The sequence below is a fragment of the Mesoplodon mirus genome (assembly GCF_964341445.2).
Source record: "Mesoplodon mirus genome assembly, chromosome: 12".
Classification (NCBI taxonomy): Eukaryota; Metazoa; Chordata; class Mammalia; order Artiodactyla; family Ziphiidae; genus Mesoplodon; species Mesoplodon mirus.
In genome coordinates, this window is record NC_138988.1 from 26,189,838 (window position 1) to 26,209,488 (window position 19,651).

Genomic DNA, 19,651 nt, shown 5'->3' on the forward strand with positions numbered 1-19,651 from the left:
TAACTTCTACAAGCCTCAATTTCTACATCTGTAAAATGCACCCAATAATAGTATCCATAGCAAGGATAGAATGAGCTATTTGTAAAGTGCTTAGGATAAACTGTGACAAATTAGAGTAGGCGAAGGGATGTGATCAGCTTTGTCATTTGGAAGAATAACATGGAAAAGTGGGCTGGATGAAGGGGAAACCATTTGATACAACATGCGTGAATTCTCTGTTCATGGAGGTTTTTTTTTTTTGTGTGTGTGTGTGGTACACGGGCCTCTCACTGTTGTGGCCTCTCCCGTTGTGGAGCACAGGCTCCGGACGCACAGGCTCAGCGGCCATGGCTCACGGGCCCAGCCGCTCCGCGGCATGTGGGATCTTCCCGGACCGGGGCACGAACCCGTGTCCCCTGCATCGGCAGGCGGACTCTCAACCACTGCGCCACCAGGGAAGCCCACATGGAGGTTTTTAAGCCCCTTGGTTTCCATTTTTTATTTTTATTTTATTTTATTTTTAATATTTATTTATTTGGCTGTGCTGGGTCTTAGCTGCGGCATGGGGCATCTTTAGTTGCAGCATGCAGACATGCGGGATCTAGTTCCCTGACCAGGGATTGAACCCAGGCCCCCTGCATTGGGAGCACAGAGTCTTAACCACTGGACCACCAGGGAAGTCCCTGCTTCCACTTTTTAAATACAAGGTTTTTATTCCTTTTTTTTAAAGTGCTGATTCATAGTGAGAATTATAGATCTAAAATATTCTGTCTACATCTTTAGGAAACCAGTAATTCATTCCATTATTCTGCATTTAAAAAAATTTTTCATTATTCACCACTGGAGTACCCAAGCTGGACTTTGAGATGGTGGCTCTCTAGCCTCTGATAATTTATGCCATAGACGATCAAGGGGCAACAGCCTCACAGACCATTTTAATCCAGATTGCAGTTGTGAATGAGACACCCATCTTCATCGGATCCCTTGCTCAAAGAGACCAAGGTACAGAGCTCTTCTCTCGGGGAAGGAAGGACACTGTGGACATATGTATGTCGGCATCATGCCCTGTGTCCTCTAATAGGACACAGTTATAAGAGTGATAAAGAGAATAATGATAACAAATAATGATACTTGACTGCCACTCACTGGGCACTATGTAGCAGGCACTATGCTAAGAGCAACAGATGGATTAGTTTATTTAATGCTGAGAGCACTGGAGGTACGTGCTATTTGCATTCCATTGTATAGATGAGTCACCAGGCTTAGAAAGGTGGAGTAACTTGCTCACTGTTAAGAATTATTCATTTATCTGTTTATTATGTACTAAAATTATTCCTTTATTTGTGTGATGATTTAATGAACAGCATGTCTATGTCATTGAGTTAGATGCTTCATGAAGGCAGGGATCAAGTCCTTTTTGTGCTCTCTCTCTCTCTCTCTCTCTCCCTCTCCCTCTTTTTCTCTCTCCCTGTCCCTTTCTATTTGATTTTCACCACATATGAATCTCTTTGTCTCACTCTCGTCTCATTTATTCTCAACTCTGCCTTTTTCTAGGTAGTCAAATATTTAACACCTACGTGTGGATGATCCACGTTCTTTATTAAAAGCGTAAGCATTTGAGGCTTAGATGTTGGGATGGTCACTGACTAGGGACAGTTACTCATCCTGCCTGAGCCTCAGTGTCCCCAGTAGTTAAACTGAGATATTAGTCCCTTCTTGATGAAAGTCACCTGAGAGAGTGTGTTCACAGGTCAACCCTAGTGCCAGGCACACAGGAGGTGTTGGATACGTGTTCGTTTCCTTCCATTCCCTTTTCCAAGCAGAGGATAAACTCCTCAAGGGCAGATCCAAGGTGAACTCATACTCTTCTGACTTCTAAATCAGTGAGCCTGGTGCCAGGTTGCTGGTGGACATGCCATGCACCTTTGCTTATGGGATGGCCCAGCCAGTGTCCTGACTAGAGTCCAAGCAGGCTGTGGATGCCTTTGCTCCACAAATCCTGTCCCCTTGGCAAAATGGTGCAGCAGCTTCTCCGGGGGTGGGTCCTTTCCTCCAGCACTGAGGGGTCTCCCTCTGCCCCAGTGTTCCTGATCCCTGAAGAGTGGTTTGACTAGTAAATATGTAAGTTTATGGTCCCCAGTGTTTTAAAAATGGATAGAAAGAAGGCAAACTTAAGGAAAGGACAGACATTAATAATCAGACAATAATAGTACCCAATAACGTATTAGCTGTGTAACCTTGAGTTACTTACTCTTTCTAATCCTCAGTAAAATAGAAAGAATAGTCACCAATGGTTTTGAGTGCTTAGCAGTTATAAGCACTCAGGAAATGTTCAATATTGTTATTATTTAAATTTATATACCTCTTTGCTCTATACCTGATACATGATAGACACTTGATAAATGATGTCTATTATTATTATGATTAATGGGAATCACCCTATAAAAACATCTGTACAGAGCAAGCACAATGCATTGTTTTATCTAAGATCCAGGATTGAATGAGGAGTTTCTGGGCTTATGATGGTGACACTCATTCAAGGACGTCTATTTTACATTTTCTGGCAGTTAATGAGATTGATATCCTAGAAGACACTGCCCCTGGCACAGTCATTTAAAGAGCAGCGGCCAAGCATCCAGAGGATGCTGTTTTCGAGGTAATTTATGCTTTGGGGCAAAGACTATCAGTGCCTGGTGGTTTTATGTGTGGCTGTGTTCACAGATAGAGCCATGGAGATAACCAGATCAATTATGCCCACAATTCACATTCCAAACATAACTTTTGCCTCAATTATGAGGACATTTCAGGTGAAAATGAAAGAAGCCTGGGTTGTCTGAGTAATTTCTTCCCTTCTGGTGCATTTCACTGTGCACAGGCAGGCCCAGCCTAATCCTTAGGTAACTTTGGTCAAAAGATGCCAAGCATTTCATCTCATTCTTGGGGATTTTGGCTACACATACTGTTGTGAAACAGTACAACTTCCTGGCAGAATTAACTTGTATTTCAAAGCACTAGGTCTGGTCCTCAGGCTTGATAATGCCCCAAGAATGAGCTTATTTAGAATAGGTGTCCTCTAGGTATAGATACCATGGGAGGGGGATGAAACTGTGGATTTTGTGCCAAGAGGCTTGGATTTAAGTCCCAACTTTACTGCTCTAAGTCTTTTACACGCCTGCTTCTCTGCTTCAGCTGTAAAATTGGGAAAATGATATCTGCTTTGTCTTCTCTCATACTGCTTTCTCTCATGTTATAATGGACTTAAAAGTAGTTTTTCAACTGTAAAATATCTTGCAAATGACAGGATTTATATTACTGTCTTAATTTTTGATGTCATATGGAATCGTTATGACATTATTAGGCTGTAACAGTTTTAGCTAATGGATTGATAGACAAGAATATCATGGGCTTTAATTTTTAATGTTGTATGACTTTTCTAAATTGGTGAAAAATTAGAGAATTGTTCATGCTGATGCAGTACTTTCAACATTTACAATTTACTGGTAATGCTACTGGGTCCTTATCCAAGGCAACTTGACTTTTACAAAATTTTTTTTAAACAATAGATGGCCACTAATATCTGAGGCATTGTCTGTATGGTTTTTTAAGGTGTTGAATACACTCAAGTAATTATACGAATGAACACTGCTGTTGTCAAGTTCCCTCCCACACATTTGTCTTATCCTCCTCCCACGAGCACAATATCCATCCAGGATGGGACTGGAAAGGTCACAGCTTCCTTTACAACATGCCATTAAGCCACCTAATCATGCATATTGCTCCAAATCAACCTATTCAAGATTATAGTGTTGAGTCCAGCACTGAGCAACTCCAGCCACACGGGCACCAGATATCATACTGCAATTGCTTCCCTGGTGTTCTGCATGGCAGGTCACCCACCATATTGACATTTTAGTGTGGAAAACACATCACAGTCCAATAGGGCTTAGCTGTGACTTTAATATGCAATCACAGTGACTTAGTAGCCAATTAATGCAAGTAATTCATTTCAAATGAAAGACTCCCAAATGCTTGGTCATAGAGATTAAATGCTTTTGGCCCTGACCCTATACTTTTCTCAGAAGAGAATTGGTTGCTGGGCCATATTTGGAAGTCTCATGCAATGTTCTTTGTGAATCTTACCAAACATGGAATGACATTTCAGTGTTGATATAGGCCGTGGAAACTTACACTTAGATCCACTCCTACACACATCCTTCTAACACAGGAGATCAGACCAGATGTGTTATTCAAGTATTCATGACTGGGCAACAACTTTCATCTGCATTTGACTTCACATCGGTTCAGAGAAAAACTGGTTCTAATCTGGGAAAGAGCTTACCACCCTTTTGGAGTCTGGTGTATGATGATAATAATAATGACATTAATAACTGTTAAGTGTTTATCAGGTGACAGGCGTATACCTTATATCATTGAATCCCTATGTTAATCCCTGAAGCAGATGCTACTGTCTATTATGATATTAAGTAATGGATCAATAAGCTAATGTATTATGCCTTTAATTTATAGATGAGCACCATTAGGCTAATAGGATTAAGCAATTTGCCTAAAAAATAATTAGTGTAGTTGAAATTCAAACCCATGATCCTTTTGCTCTGAAGCCAGTGTGTTTCTTCTCATACTACCAAAACCATACCAAAGTGTATTCCACCAAACACAAGTCCCACCAGATGCTCCAAGAGAAAAATAAAACATCCTATGATCAAATGATTTAGGGAAATGATGTCTACTTATCTCCTCTGAATTCGCAATACCCAGCATATTAAATTCCCTGAGGAGTTCTCTAATAGAGAGATGTTTGTTTAATCTGATTTGTTGTAATTATTAGTCCATAGCACTTTTTAAATGAAATGTAACACCTGTTAACTTTTCATGTAATGCCTATCAAGAATGCCACAGGGTAGAAAGATTATACTAGATGCTGCTGTAAGATTGATAAAACATGACATATCTCTGGGGTTGTTATAATGATGAAAGATGAAATTCTAGATGAAGACCTGGCCCACAATAATTAATGTAACACGAGTGGATTTTTATATATCTAGACTCACTACGTTCTAGGACTAAGATTTTTCATGCTGTACCACCATTGCTAATGTACATGTTCAAAGGTCCCTGAAACTCTGGTTCATGGATTGTTTTTAGAGACAGAAAAAGTAAGACCTCTTATCCTGAACAAGCTGAAAATCAAAGACTTTTCTTGGACCCATCAGGAGGAACCAGCACTCCAAAATGTGGATAGACTGGTGAATCCCAAGAGTCACAGCCAATTTCTGCTTACTTGGAGCAGAAACTGCTAGAGCCATGAGCAGGTATAAAGACTTATCATGGTAATTCTGATGTTGCTGGAGGCTGAAGGTGGACTACCATGAGACAAAGTGCTGGGTGCCACAGTCTTAGGCGGACCCCACACTTTCATAGTTTTTACCACCAGGAACTCCATTAATTAGGTTTTCACAGTGAAGATTCAAAAAATATCACCTGTGGCTTGGGGAGAGCGAGACAGAGAAAAGAATCAATGTGAAATAAACCCAGAGCTTTCTCCTAACAAAGGCTACTCTCTTGGAGAAAAGAATTTTCCTGAACCTTATCTCATCTGGATACACACACATACACACATGCCCTTAGGCAAATCATATTCAAAGTTCAGAAACCCAAAGACAAAGAGAAAATCTTGATAGAAGCCACAGGAAAATGAACACCATACCTGTAGAGGAACAAAGATAAGAAATAGAGCAGACTTGTTGTTAGAAACTGTGCAAGCAAAAAGAGAGTGGAGTGAAATATTTTAAATGCTCAAAGGAAAAAAAGAAATCAACAAGAAGTCTATATCCAGTGAAATTGTCCTTCAAAAGCTAAGGAGGAATAAAGACTTTTTTCAGTCAAACACAAAGTGAGGAAACTGATTACCAGCATACTTGGCCTGCAAGAAATGTCAAAGGAAGTTCATCAATAAGAAGGAAAATAATGTAGGTAAAAAACTTGTATCTACATAAAGAAAGGAAAAGTATGAGAGAAGAAAGAAATAAAGGTAAAATAATTTTCTATTTTTAGTTCACTAAAAGAAAATTTTATTTAATAGTAACAATGTAGTAGAAGATTATAGCATATTGTTAAGTGAAATGAAAGCAGTATCACAAGCAGCAGGAGAGAGGAATTGGGAATACCCTGGTATAAGCTACCTATACTGTTACTGTTGCAGTCTCTAGAAAGCAATATAGTGTTATGTGAAGCTACGTTTAGGTTAGTTAAAAATGTACATTAGAAATTGAGGCAATAACAAAAAATTAAGAAGTGAAACTGATATGCTAATAAAGAAGACAAAATGGAATCATATAAAATGTTCAGTTAAAACAAAGAGGGAAAAAACAAAGGACAATTGCAATGAATAGAAAACAGTTACAGGGCTTCCCTGGTGGCACAGTGGTTGAGAATCTGCCTGCCAATGCAGGGGACAGGGGTTCGAGCCCTGATCTGGGAGGATCCCACATGCCGCGGAGCAACTGGGCCCGTGAGCCACAACTGCTGAGCCTGCGCGTCTGGAGCCTGTGCTCCGCAACAAGAGAGGCCGCGACAGTGAGAGGCCCGCGCACCGCGATGAAGAGTGGCCCCCGCTTGCCACAACTAGAGAAAGCCCTCGCACAGAAACGAAGACCCAACACAACAAAAATAAATAAATAAATCAATAAACTCCTACCTCCAACATCTTCTTAAAAAAAAAAAAACAGTTACAAATGTGGTAGATATGAATTCAACTAATACAAATGGTCCAAATGCATCAATTCAAAGACAGAGATTGTCAGAGTGGATGAAGACAAAAACAAAAACAAAAACAAGGCCCAACTATATAATGTCTGTAAGAAACATACTTTAAATATGAAAACACCAATAGGCTCAAAGTAAAGGGGTAGAAAAAGAAATACCATGTTAACAGCAATTCCTGGAAAGCTGGAGTAGCTATATTAATTTCAAACAGAAAGTGGGGAGAAGGCAGCTAGGGAATTTCCAGAAAGGGCAAGTCAGCAATATCTGGGGTCCATCTAGGGATGATTAAAAAATGGCTGCAGATAGAAGATCCCCCTTCTTTCCCACCCCATAGTACTGAAATCCCTGGGTGACTTGAAGCTGACCCTACTCCTCCCCACAGAGGTCTTTCCAATGCTTCCCTGGGTCTCTACTGTACCCCAACTCTCCATGTCACACCCCATCCATATTACCAACCCCCCCCCATGTGACCATCTTAACCTTCCTGGTTCCATGGTTGTGGGAGTAGTGGTGGTAAGGGGGTTGCATGTGGCTTTCTCTATTATCTATTACATAGAGAGGCAGTTTTAGAAATCCATGTACATTGTCTCAATTCAATTTTGCTTTAAGAATCCTACTTCCTGGGGAAGTATAGATGCCTCTGACTATCATGAACAAGATAGTAGCAGGGAGAGAGGTATCTTGCTCAACATGTATTCTGTCTTTTCCTTTCTTCATGGTGAAATAAACTTATTCCCTCAAAGTTAGTTTTCAGAGTACTATGTTGTGCCTTAATGTGTCTATCAAAACAGTTAATTAGCAGCTTGTAAACATAAGCCCTGGCTTTGAGGACAAGAAATGGCGGGACAGTGGGAGAGATGACAGTAGGGTTGAGGGTGAGAAGGATGAAAATTAGATACAATAGGACTATTTTCATGAAATAACATTTAATCACTCTATTTCAAGGTAAAATATCTCATACAAGGTATTCCAAAGTTAGTGACAAATCTTAGAATATAGATCTTGGATATATATCATCATTTCATTAATAAACTTTTACTTTCTTTTGGGCATTATGTAATAGGATAAGGAAATAATCAGCTAACTAAACCAGCATACTAATAACTTGCTGGAAAGATTTTTTTTTTAATTCCAATAAAGAATAATTTCTGGAAGTTTCATGGTAGCCCTTTAAAGATAAAAGATATACCATTTAATGACAAAAATAAATCTGTTTCTATTATTTTTCCCTCTTTGATAAAATATGTACAATGAATCATTGCAGCCCAGATTTTATATGGAAATAAATAATATTTTCCGTTCAGTCAAGCATATTGACTGAAAGCTGACGATGATCAGATTTTTATGGTAAAGTGATATTTGGATCTTCTAAGAGGCATAATTAGTGATGGAATCATCAAAAGACTCAACAGTTATACTGCAGTAGAGCTTATAATTACGGACCTGAGGATTTTAATTATATACTCCTATGTTATAACTCAGCTGTAAAAACAAACATTAAAGGGAGAAAAGGATCAGTCTATTGAGTTAGAAACCATAATATGTAAATTTTGCTTTATAATTTGGGGTGGCAATTCTGGTTTTAATGGCCTGTTTTTAAGTATAATCATTTTAGGGAAAAGGCCCATGTTTCCTTTGGATAGCATCTACACTTTCGATTTTTTTTTTTCTTTTTTTGCGTTACACGGGCCTCTCACTGTTGTGGCCTTTCCCGTTGCGGAGCACAGGCTCCGGATGCGCAGGCCCAGCAGCCATGGCTCACGGGCCCAGCCGCTCCGCGGCATGTGGGATCTTCCTGGACCGGGGCACGAACCCGTGTCCCCTGCATCGGCAGGCGGACTCTCAACCACTGTGCCACCAGGGAAGCCCTACACTTTCAATTTTTTAAGTTTCATTTGTGTGGGGGGGCCATTCCTACAACTCAATAGTAAAAACCCCCCTAATGACCCAATTTAAAAATGGGCTAAGGACTTGAACAGACATTTTTCCAAAGACATACAATGGCCAGAAGTCTATAAAAAATGCTCAATGTCACTAACCATCAGGGAAATGCAAATCAAAAACACGAGTTATCATCTTATAAGGGTCAGTATGGCTGTTATAAAAAACAACAACAACCACCAAACAAACTAAAACAAAGACAGCAAGTACTGGTAAGGATGTGGAGAAATTGGAAAGCTTGTACACTGTTGATGGGGCTGCACAATGGTTCAGCCACTATGTAAAACAGTATGGAGGTTCCTCAAAAAATTAAAAGTAAACTACACATGATTTAGCAATCTCACTTCTGGGTATGTATCCAAAAGATTTATTTCTGAGTTGCTCCAATGGCGTGGTCTTCTACCCTAACCTCACCTTAAAATTTCATCTCTTTGTGACACCAAGAGAAAGGGGGGAAAGGGTTAAATCCTACAATATGACATACTTGTCAAGTTCTGGCATGTGATGAAATATATCGTTTTGGCATATACTCGCTAAATGAATTTGAGAATTGAGATAATTATCTGGGTTATTCAAGCTAAAGAAAAATTTTGCTTAGAATAGTATATAATTGAGGAAAAAAGTGATTTTAAGAAAAGCTTTAATTACCTAGAAAAAAAATCTTTAATTCTCCACACGAAAGGCAGATGTTTGGAGAAAACCACAGTCATATTTTTTTTTTTTTTTTTTTTTTTTTTTTTTTGCAGTACGCGGGCCTCTCACTGTTGTGGCCTCTCCCGTTGCGGAGCACAGGCTCCGGACGCACAGGCCCAGCGGCCATGGCTCACGGGCCCAGCCGCTCCGCGGCATATGGGATCCTCCCAGACCGGGGCACGAACCCGTATCCCCTGCATCGGCAGGCGGACTCTCAACCACTGCGCCACCAGGGAGGCCCCACAGTCATATTTTTAATAAATATTTTTTTGGAGTATTTACTTTGTAATTACATCACTTGCACCATCCTCCACAAGATGGCATGCAAGCTTGTAACATACTTTAGCCAGTAGTCCTGCTCTTGCTAAATGATCTTGTAACAAACAATTACATGGACTCACATCAGACAAGTTATTTTTTTGCCTTACAAATTGCAAGTATATATATTCAAGCAATGTTTTCAATAGGTAAAGACCATTGCCTTTCAGAGATGCATATCAAAATGTAAGTATTTGAAGAATGTGTGAATAGAAATCAGTAATTTAAGTCTATTCATACAAGGCAATTGAAGATTTGGCCATGACTAGCCTATTCAAAGTCTACATTGTATTGAAGTTTCAAGAAAAGACGAAACAAACAAAAGTGTTCTGCTGTTCATGTTTGAAAAGACATTTTTATGAAACTGAGAAAGGAATTATAAATAAAATATTTGGGTTTTGGAGGATTTATTTCGTTCTTTTAAAGTATGCCTGAAAACATTTCCTGGGACAACTGGGAAGCAGCATGTTGATTTATCTGAATATTACTGTAGTTCTTTACCTTTGCAGCAATAATATAGTCACTTAGGATGCTTTAATAAAACACAGATGCCAGGTTCCCTCCTGACTAAATCAGAATCGCTGGAGGTGGGATCCAGGCATCAGTGTTTTTAAAAACTTGTCCAGGCAATCTAGCGATATCTTAGATATCAAAGTTCTCTGAGACTACCTACTGTGATTGCCTTCTCATTTGCTTGTGGCAGGCATCACTAATCGAACGTGACACTTTTCCAACCGGAGCTCGTGGTCTTTCTCAGTAAAAGGCTCTGGGTAGCCCTTACCAATCAATTCAGAGTTGAAATGAATCCTACTTGCTATCAGAATTATCAAAGAATATGGGACAATGAACTGTTCCGTGGAAGGTGATGGGTTTCTTAATATCTCTGCTCTCTAGCCTGAGTCAGGCGAACAACTGTTTTCAGCTGCTTGTAACAGAGGACGTTTTAGAGACTGTAGGGGATAATATCCATACTCTTCCCAGATTTCCTTGGATACCTTTGTACCTTTTCTGTGTGATGCTCCCCGCTTCCTTCTGCCAACTTCAATGTGTTTTTGCTTCCTTCAGCAAGAGGAGGATGGTCCTTGGACTTTTCTTGCACTTCCAAGGGCAGGAAGCACCTGGGAATTTCCATCTCTCTGGGGTAGCCCTTAACCACTGAATGAGGGGTGCAAGGGTAGGAAAGCCCCATCTCCTTTTCTTTGAGTGGGGAAAACTCAGAGGCATGAGGTCCCCTCCACAGCTTCCCTGTGGCATCAGGCTGAAACTGCTTCTGTGGGCTTTGGAGGTAGCCATTTGCTTGGCTTCCTCCCCTTCTCTGTCCTGTTTCCCCAACTTCCACCTTAGTCTTCCTGGAGTACTTAATGAATAAATCTCTTGCACAGAAATCGTCACCTCTGGATCAGTTGCTGTGGAATCCCTAAGACAGAGGCTAAAATTTAAGGCCACTGGACTCTAGGAGCATCTATATAAACCATTCTTTAAATCATGCAGAGTTAACCCATCTGGTGGAAACCTGTGAAAGAGTGTGTGTGGTAACTAACTCTGCTTTCTAGTACAAGTTGGCCCAACAACTGTTTTCAGCTGCTGTAACAAAGGAAGTTCTAGAGACAGTATGAGACAATATCCATGCTCTTCCCAGATCCCCTTGGATACCTTTGTACCTTTCAGTGCATGAAAATTGTGGGACCTAAATAGACTACTGATGTGTGAGAAGAGGTAGGATGTGCTGTATCAATAGATCTCAGACGTGACTGCACTGTGAAGATATCCAAAGAGTTTTGAAAAATACTGATGCCTAGGGCTTCCCTGGTGGCGCAGTGGTTGAGAGTCCACCTGCCGAGGCAGGGGACATAGGTTCGTGCCCCGGTCCGGGAGGATCCCACATGCCACGGAGCGGCTGGGCCCGTGAGCCATGGCCACTGGGCCTCCACGTCGGGAGCCTGTGCTCCGCAACGGGAGAGGCCACAGCGGTGAGAGGCCCGCGTACCGCAAAAAAAAAATAAATAAATAAAAAAAATAAAAATAGAAATATATACTGCCTTTCCCCCGTGGAGATAGTCTCCCATGAGATGGCCAGTATCACATAATGGTTCTGGAGTCAGAAAGACCTGGGTTTGAGGTTCAGCTTAACCACTGACACGTTATATGTTCTTGGACCATTTCCTTGACCTTTGTAAGCCTCAGCTTCCTCACCTGTAAGATGGGGCTTAGAAGAGTACCAATCTGTTAGCATCATCTTAAGGATTAAATGAGATAGTTCAGGAAAAAATGTTTAGCACAGAATTTGGGTCACAGTAACGGGTAGCCATTACATTTTTTTAAAATTTATTTATTTAATTTATTTATTATTTTTGGCTGTGTTCGGTCTTTGTTGCAGCACGTGAGCTTTCTCTAGTTGCAACAAGCAGGGGCTACTCTTTGTTGCAGTGCGCGGGCTTCTCATTGCGGTGGTCTCTTGTTGCAGAGCATAGGCTCTAGGCACGTGGGCTTCAGTAGCTGTGGTGCGCAGGCTCTAGAGCGCAGGCTCAAGAGCGCAGGCTCAGTAGCTGTAGCACATGGGCTTATTTGCTCCATGGCATGTGGGATCTTCCTGGACCAGGGCTCGAACCTGTGTCTGCTGCATTGGCAGACGGATTCTTAACCACTGCACCACCAGGGAAGCCCCCCATTTGTTTTCATTAACACAGAAAAATCCAGAAGAATCCTGTCACTGCTCCTGAAGCATGGAGGCCCTAACTCTCTTTGCTGGGCTTGGCCTGCAGTTTGGGCTCTGACATTTCTAATTCCTGAGCTTCTCTGAGAGCAAATAGTCATGAACAAGCCTTTCAGAGAAGGGAATAAACTGGATTTTGAAGGTAAGTCCATCCAGAAGGACATAAAGCTCCCCTTGCCATACTTCCCCCCCATGAGATGTTGTCCTAATTCTGAACCTGGGATGAGACTGTCATTGTTATTCTTATGGCTGAGATACTTCTCTACTAGTTGATGGTGTTGTTATAGATAAAATGGGGGAAAATGAATCTAAGGTGCCTGGTCCCACAGGGAGTTAATTTCTCATCCCTTGGACTAACTTCCTGTCCTGGGGATCATTCATTTCGGTGGCTTTCCCAGTGATGGCCCTGGCTGCCTAGCAACCGTCAGTTCCAACCTTCTCAGAACAATGGCAGGAGCTGTTCATAAAAGTGCCATCAATTTTTTTAAAGACCATTTCATTTTATGAAAAATTAAACCTCATAAAAATACAGCTTCCCACTATATATTGTTCCCAAATAATGGTTGACAACCCTGTAATGTAGAAATTGAATTGAGAACTGCCAATTCTTGAGTGGTTACACACATAAATGCGGGTGTCTTTTAAATAATCATGTATTTTACATATAACCAGGGCTTTTGAACACTCTCAAGTAATATAACTACCAGCCACCCTTCATCCTTCCACCATGAAATGGGCATCATTATTCCTCTGCCCAAAAGTAAGTATTGATTTTCCTGCAGTTCCTGAATGCTAATTTCTACAATATTGTTCTACAGAAAAAGCAGAACTCAATTCCATCTTATTTTTATGCGTAGAAATGGATGGTATGAATTTAAATTAATCAGAACACTGTGATTCATCAGAAAATCAATAAATTAAAAGGTCACAAATGTCTCCAAATGATTTTTAGGCAGCTTTGCAATCCTTCTGGGTTTAGTCTTCTCTATTAAATTATCTCTGGGTCTACACAATTATTAAACCAGCAGTGCTTGGTATAATTAACTACTCATATTAATCCTCCCATGGATTTTTTTTGCCCCAGCCTTTTCTACTCGTTTGATTCTTACCTATTCTAGAAACCTTGACCACATCTACCCTCGTTGGCAAAAAACAAAAACAAAACAAAACAAAGAAAGCATTTGTCTTGGGGATGCAGTGTGGTGAGCAAAGAGGCATTATGAAAAGCTCAGCTCTCAGACTGGAGGCAAGCCACTTGAATTTTCTAAGCCTCAGAATTCCTATCTGTGAAATGGGGAATAATATCAGTATCTATGGCAGAGTTGTGATCATTAAAAGACAATGTAGGGCTTCCCTGGTGGCACAGTGGTTGAGAGTCCACCTGCTGATGCAGGGGACACAGGTTCGTGCCCCGGTCCGGGAGGATCCCATATGCCGTAGAGCGGCTGGGCCCGTGAGCCATGACCGCTGAGCCTGCACATCCGGAGCCTGTGCTCCGCAACGGGAGAGGCCACAACAGTGAGAGGCCCGCATACTGCAAAAAAAAAAAAAAAAAGACAATGTTTTTGAAGCATTTAACAGAAAACTAGAAGATAGTATAAATGAAAGTCAAAGAAAAAAACAACTTCATAAAGGATTGCCTGTACCTACACACATAAAATGAGATGAACAGACATCCCAATATTTCCATTTTCCCCTTCCACAGCTCTCTGTCCCCCAAGTCCCCCCCCCACAAAAAGTGTACCTTCAGCACCACCAAATGAACACAAAATAATCTCTAAGTTCTCATTAGACAGTCATCATGTTTTTCTAAATGTAACTCCTTTTTAATTTTAGCTTTGGTTGGAGTGTGAAAAATGTTCAGATAACATAGGGAATGTATTGTATTAGGAAAATCTATTTTTAATATTTAAGGGCAAATGATCTGGCTTGAAGTCAGTTGAATGGAGTACAATTTCATCATAATCATCATCACTGGCAAACATTTAAGGAGGATCTTCTCATGTGGGGTGGGGAGGAGGGAGGGGGGTGGCCCAGAGCACAAAGAGATTTCAGTCCTGGTTCTTGGAGGTGGGCGTAACCTAGCTATGTCAACGTCTCTGCAATATTTTCCTTTCTCTTTCCTGTCCAATAAACAGTACTTCCTTTCCCCGGAGGGCTCTGGCTTCACAATCGACAGCACTGGAACAATTTCTACATCAGCAGTTTTTGATTTTGAGAGCGAAGCTAGAAGGTAAATACTGCTACTGGCTTTTCATTTACTCAAAATGCCTGCCCTTTGGTTCATATTTCCCTTTTCAAGAGTATCTCACCCCATCTGGCCTTAATGTGCTCCCAAATGAGGATGCTTTCGGCATTGCCTTGGATATGAAATCATCATCTAAACTGTAATTGCACAATTATGGTTTAGGTATAGATGTGGCTATTTTGGCCTTTCTCTGAATCATCCACTTTCTTCAGATCTAAGCATCAAGGTGATTTCAGTGATGGCGTTTGTGACCTGCCATAGAAGGCGGTGGGGACTTCCCTCTAGATGGCTGGGACACAGAATTCATTTACGATGTAATCCAGCAGCTTTGAAAAGTGAATGGACTGACAATTTCTTCTTATTTCCTCCATATCTGCCGAAGGGGATTGGTTCATAGTTATTATTTCTATTTTTATAATGTTTTTTATGACCACCCTTTTCAGTCTCATGTTCTGCATCAACGTGCTCTACAGGAGAACAAAATGGACCTTTAAACCATTCCAGTTAGCTTGCTCCTGAATCTCTTAAGGACATTCTTCCTGATTATGAAAGTTGAGGATGGGATATATCCTGTCTTAGCATCTTCAGTAAAACAGATTGAGGGTTCAAAAATGGGATGTGACTGAAGTCAGCAGGAGAAGAACACTCCTAAATTTGTATTATCATTATATATTTGGGAGGTAGAAATTGCCAAATTCTTTATCCATTTCCCCTTACGCTCAAAACCCTCTGCCCCCATGTTTATCTGATCGATAAATAGCTCTGGAAATAATGGATAATGTCCGTAACAGTTTTCTTTTTTTCTTTTGTTGGCCTGGCATAATCATGGAAAAATGATTATGTGTATTCAAGATATTTACAAATCTTAAATTTGTTAACAAATTGGAGTAAAACTTATTAATGAGAGTTTAAGAAATTAACTTTTTTTCTTGATAAGTGAAAACTAAAGCTTTCCTTTTTGTCAGCATCTTTGAAATCAGAGGAGCTGGCACTGAAAGACTGAAGCTCTGTTTGAAGAATTTGAATAAATAATTCTTTGGCTAAAATTTTGCAGTGGATTTTCACTAAAACTTTACAGAGAGCACACTACTCCTTAATTTTCCTAACTCCAGAGTTTCCAGGGTCACTGAGCAGACCTATAAGTGAGAAGAAAGGAAATTTTGGAATGCCTCATTGGCAAGGGAATCTTATCAATTCCCTCTCTTTAAAGGAGATATAGGGGCCGTGAAAGCACTTGTTCAAATCCATATGAAAGAGTTAGCAAGGCTCATTTCTTCCTTATTCCTTTGCAGTCTACTCTTCAGCATCCAGCTAGACCAAATGTAATCCTGCCCACACCTTATTCCTTCTCTTCTTGTGGTTAAGACTTCCCAGAATTATGAAAGAAATGTCTTTATTCTCAAAAGTGGACTGGCTTTATGATTTTTGTCAAGAGTTGTCTCCTAAATAATCATCTTTTTGTAAGAGAGGTTTTAAAATAAGAGGAAAATTGAGAACTGATTTGATTTTTAGGATAAATAGAAGGAAAACATTAATTCTGATCTCGATTGTAAGTATATTTCAAGTTAAAATAGATTTTTTTTTTTCTGGAAAGGTGACCAACCATCCTGGTTTGCTTGGGAAGTTTCTCTGATGTGTGTGGGACTTTCAGTGCTAGACTGGATAGTCCTGGGCAAATTGGGACCATTGGTGACTCTAGGACACAGTTTATGGGTGTGAACATTCATCTTTCCATCAGGATATATTCTGCACTTTCATTCTTCAAACCCATAAATATCTCTGCTGAGATAAAAACCCTTTAATCATCTAACCAGCCTAATATTTCCCCATTGTCATTACGTTACTTCGAAGTGTTTTTAACACCTTCTCCTTTGCATTTGTCAATCAGTTTTCCATATTGAAAAGTCAATGTTTAAAGGTAAGAACCCATACCCATAGCTTTGTTTGCTCTACCACTCTAAGGAATTCCCTTCGATTTTGTATGATTGATGGGGATTAACAGACTTTTCTAAGTTTCTGCGTGTCTTTTCAATGGATTTGACTAATATGGTTCCTAACAAAGTGTTAGCCGTTTCCAACTGTTAAAACAACTTGTTTGGGCTTCCCTGGTGGCGCAGTGGTTGAGAATCTGCCTGCCAATGCAGGGGACACGGGTTCGAGCCCTGGTCTGGGAAGATCCCACATGCCGCGGAGCAACTAGGCCCGTGCGCCACGACTACTGAGCCTGTGCGTCTGGAGCCTGTGCTCTGCAACAAGAGAGGCCGCGATAGTGAGAGGCCCATGCACTGCGATGAAGAGTGGCCCCTGCTTGCCGCAACTAGAGAAAGCCCTCGCACAGAAACGAAGACCCAACACAGCCATAAATAAATAAATTAATTAAAAACAAAATAAAACAAAAAACAACTTGTTTGACTGACATTTTAACTAAATGAATCAATTGTTTTCACTGGTCAGTTAAAGCCCAATAGATTCTATTTCTGTGAAAGTCTGTCAGTTACTATAAAATCTTAGCTGTCTTTCCTGTGGCTGCCCTTTCAGTTTCTCACTAGTTATTAAAGTGATTGATCCCGGAGGACTGTTTACTGCTATCTAAAGATTTTCCTTGTCAGTGTCAACAATAAGAACCTCATTCTTACCTGCAGGTAAGGAAATAAAACGTATTCTTCTAATTTGGCCTTGAAAATTGAATATGAAAATATAGTCTCTGAAATTCATTAGTAAAATTTCCATTAGAATGAAATGGTTTCTTTTTTCTTTTTTTTTTTTTGCTGAGAAGGAAAATAAACAAGTCAGATGTAAACAATCTCTTAAGATTCCAAAGAAAAGGCTTTCTTAATAACTGAAAGCAAAGTAGTTTGTTTGTTTTTTTTTAAGATGTTGGGGGTAGGAGTTTATTAATTAATTTATTTATTTTGGTTGTGTTGGGTCTTCGTTTCTGTGCGAGGGCTTTCTCTAGTTGTGGCAAGGGGGGCCACTCTTCATTGCGGTGCGCGGGCCTCTCACTATCACGGCCTCTCTTGTTGCGGAGCACAGGCTCCAGACACGCAGGCTCAGTAGTCGTGGCTCACGGGCCTAGTTGCTCCGTGGCATGTGGGATCTTCCCAGACCAGGGCTCGAACCCGTGTCCCCTGCATTGGCAGGCAGATTCTCAACTGCTGCGCCACCAGGGAAGCCCCACAAAGTAGTTTTTTAAAGTATAAAATATATTGAAATTGCAACAGAATTAGGTGTTATTAGTGTAATATGTTCTTAGTATCTGATGGGCTGGATTCTCTCTTACTGCCCTCAAGGAAAATTCTGGTGATAATTATCACCAGGGAGTTTATAACCATATTGAGGGGACAGCATTTTTAAGAAACTTGTTCTTACAATATAGGGCTAAGAGCACAATGGTTAAGCATACAGTCTCTAGAGCCAGATAGGCTAGGGGTCAAATCCTCTCTCAGCCACCTTGGTATTTACTTCTTAGAGTTACTTAATTTCTTAAAATCTCTTTCCACATCTGTAAAATGGTACCAACTTCCTGGGGCTGCTGTGAGGAATAAAAGAGAAAACACATGAAAAGTGGTTAGCGTTGTGTCTAGACTCTAGGCAAGTGCTCAGTAACTGGGTCAATACCATGGTCCATAGTTTCCATTTTCATCATTACTACCTCTAGCCCCTACCCCTCCACCACCATAAGAGGTGGAGAACAATACACACCAAACAAATGCCACTCTAATTGTCTTCTCTTTTAAAACAAGATTATTCAATATGGAAAATGCTATTTTGAGTGTTACCTCTGTAAACTCAACTCTGCACAATAAAGTCGACATCACACTGGATGAGGAAATTCCAACTGGGGAAACAGTTGGAGTATGCCAGGCAACCGATGAAGATTACTTGGGAGACTTAACCTTTGAACTAGATCCATGGAATGCTTACTTTGCAGTTGACAAAGGTAGGTTGAGATTGCTCAAATTCTCTCTCTTATTTCCTACTCTTATCATCTATATTATGTCTCCTCTGCAAGACTGAGTTCCTTGAGGGTAGATACCAGATTGTCTTCATTTTTAGAACCCCTACAAGAAGCAAATGGTACATGCTTAATATGCATCTGTTGCATAACTTTTGGCAAAACCTAGTTTTTTGTCCACTCATGAGCTAACCTGTGGCTCTTCATGGCTGCTTCAGAATGAAGACCTTAGCTCTTCCACTCTACTGACCTTCTAGTTCATCTTTTCAGACCTAGATCATTCTTCTCTCTGCTCTGCGTTCAAGTTTTTGTGAGAGAGAATCGGTTTGAACTTTCCAGAGTCAGTAATTCACTTCTTGTCCAATCAGCTGTGGCTGAGGCTGGGGTGGGGTGTGGATCAGATTATGTGGAATGTAAGGCTTCTTCCGGGGCTGAGCAGAGAAGACAGGTGCTCATCTTTAGCACATCTGTAGGTTTAAGCCATTGTAGCAGGTGCTGTCTGTGTCTTCAGGCCTTAGCATTTTGGTGGCCTGACTTCCAACTGCCAGTAAGTATCTGTGTTTCTTTGCTTGAGCGATGATTTGGGGTCTGACCTCTGCCCTGCCCCTTCTCCATAAAGAGCAGGTTAGAAATGTTGGGAAAATACTACCCTTCCCCACAAGCTCTCAACCGATCACTGAAGAGAATGGGTGTATAAATACTCCAGCTCCTTGCCCTTGGAGGGACGATTCTGAGCGCGTGTTTTGTGCTGGCTTCCAGAGTTCCCCAGGGGCATTAAGCTCTAGTTGCTCAGAGCAATAACTTGTCTGATAATGAATGCTTTTTTTTTTTTTTTTTCTTTTGCGTTACGCGGGCCTCTCACTGTTGTGGCCTCTCCTGTTGTGGAGCACAGACTCCGGACGCGCAGGCTCAGCGGCCATGGCTCACGGGCCCAGCCGCTCCGCGGCATGCGGGATCTTCCCAGACCGGGGCACGAACCCGTGTCCCCTGCATCGGCAGGTGGACTCTCCACCACTGTACC

General features: G+C 40.9%; 1 pseudogene across 1 annotated transcript in view; it reads left to right on the forward strand.

Moving 5' to 3' along the window:
* Nucleotides 1-812: 812 nt before the first annotated feature.
* The window catches only part of LOC309813096 (cadherin-related family member 3-like), a 40,417-nt pseudogene continuing 21,578 nt past the window's right edge, over nucleotides 813-19,651 (forward strand). The window contains exons 1-5 of the transcript in view: nucleotides 813-981; nucleotides 2,547-2,635; nucleotides 14,566-14,660; nucleotides 17,214-17,317; nucleotides 18,419-18,615. The product of the transcript in view is annotated as a cadherin-related family member 3-like (transcript). The remainder of the gene's footprint in view (nucleotides 982-2,546; nucleotides 2,636-14,565; nucleotides 14,661-17,213; nucleotides 17,318-18,418; nucleotides 18,616-19,651) is intronic.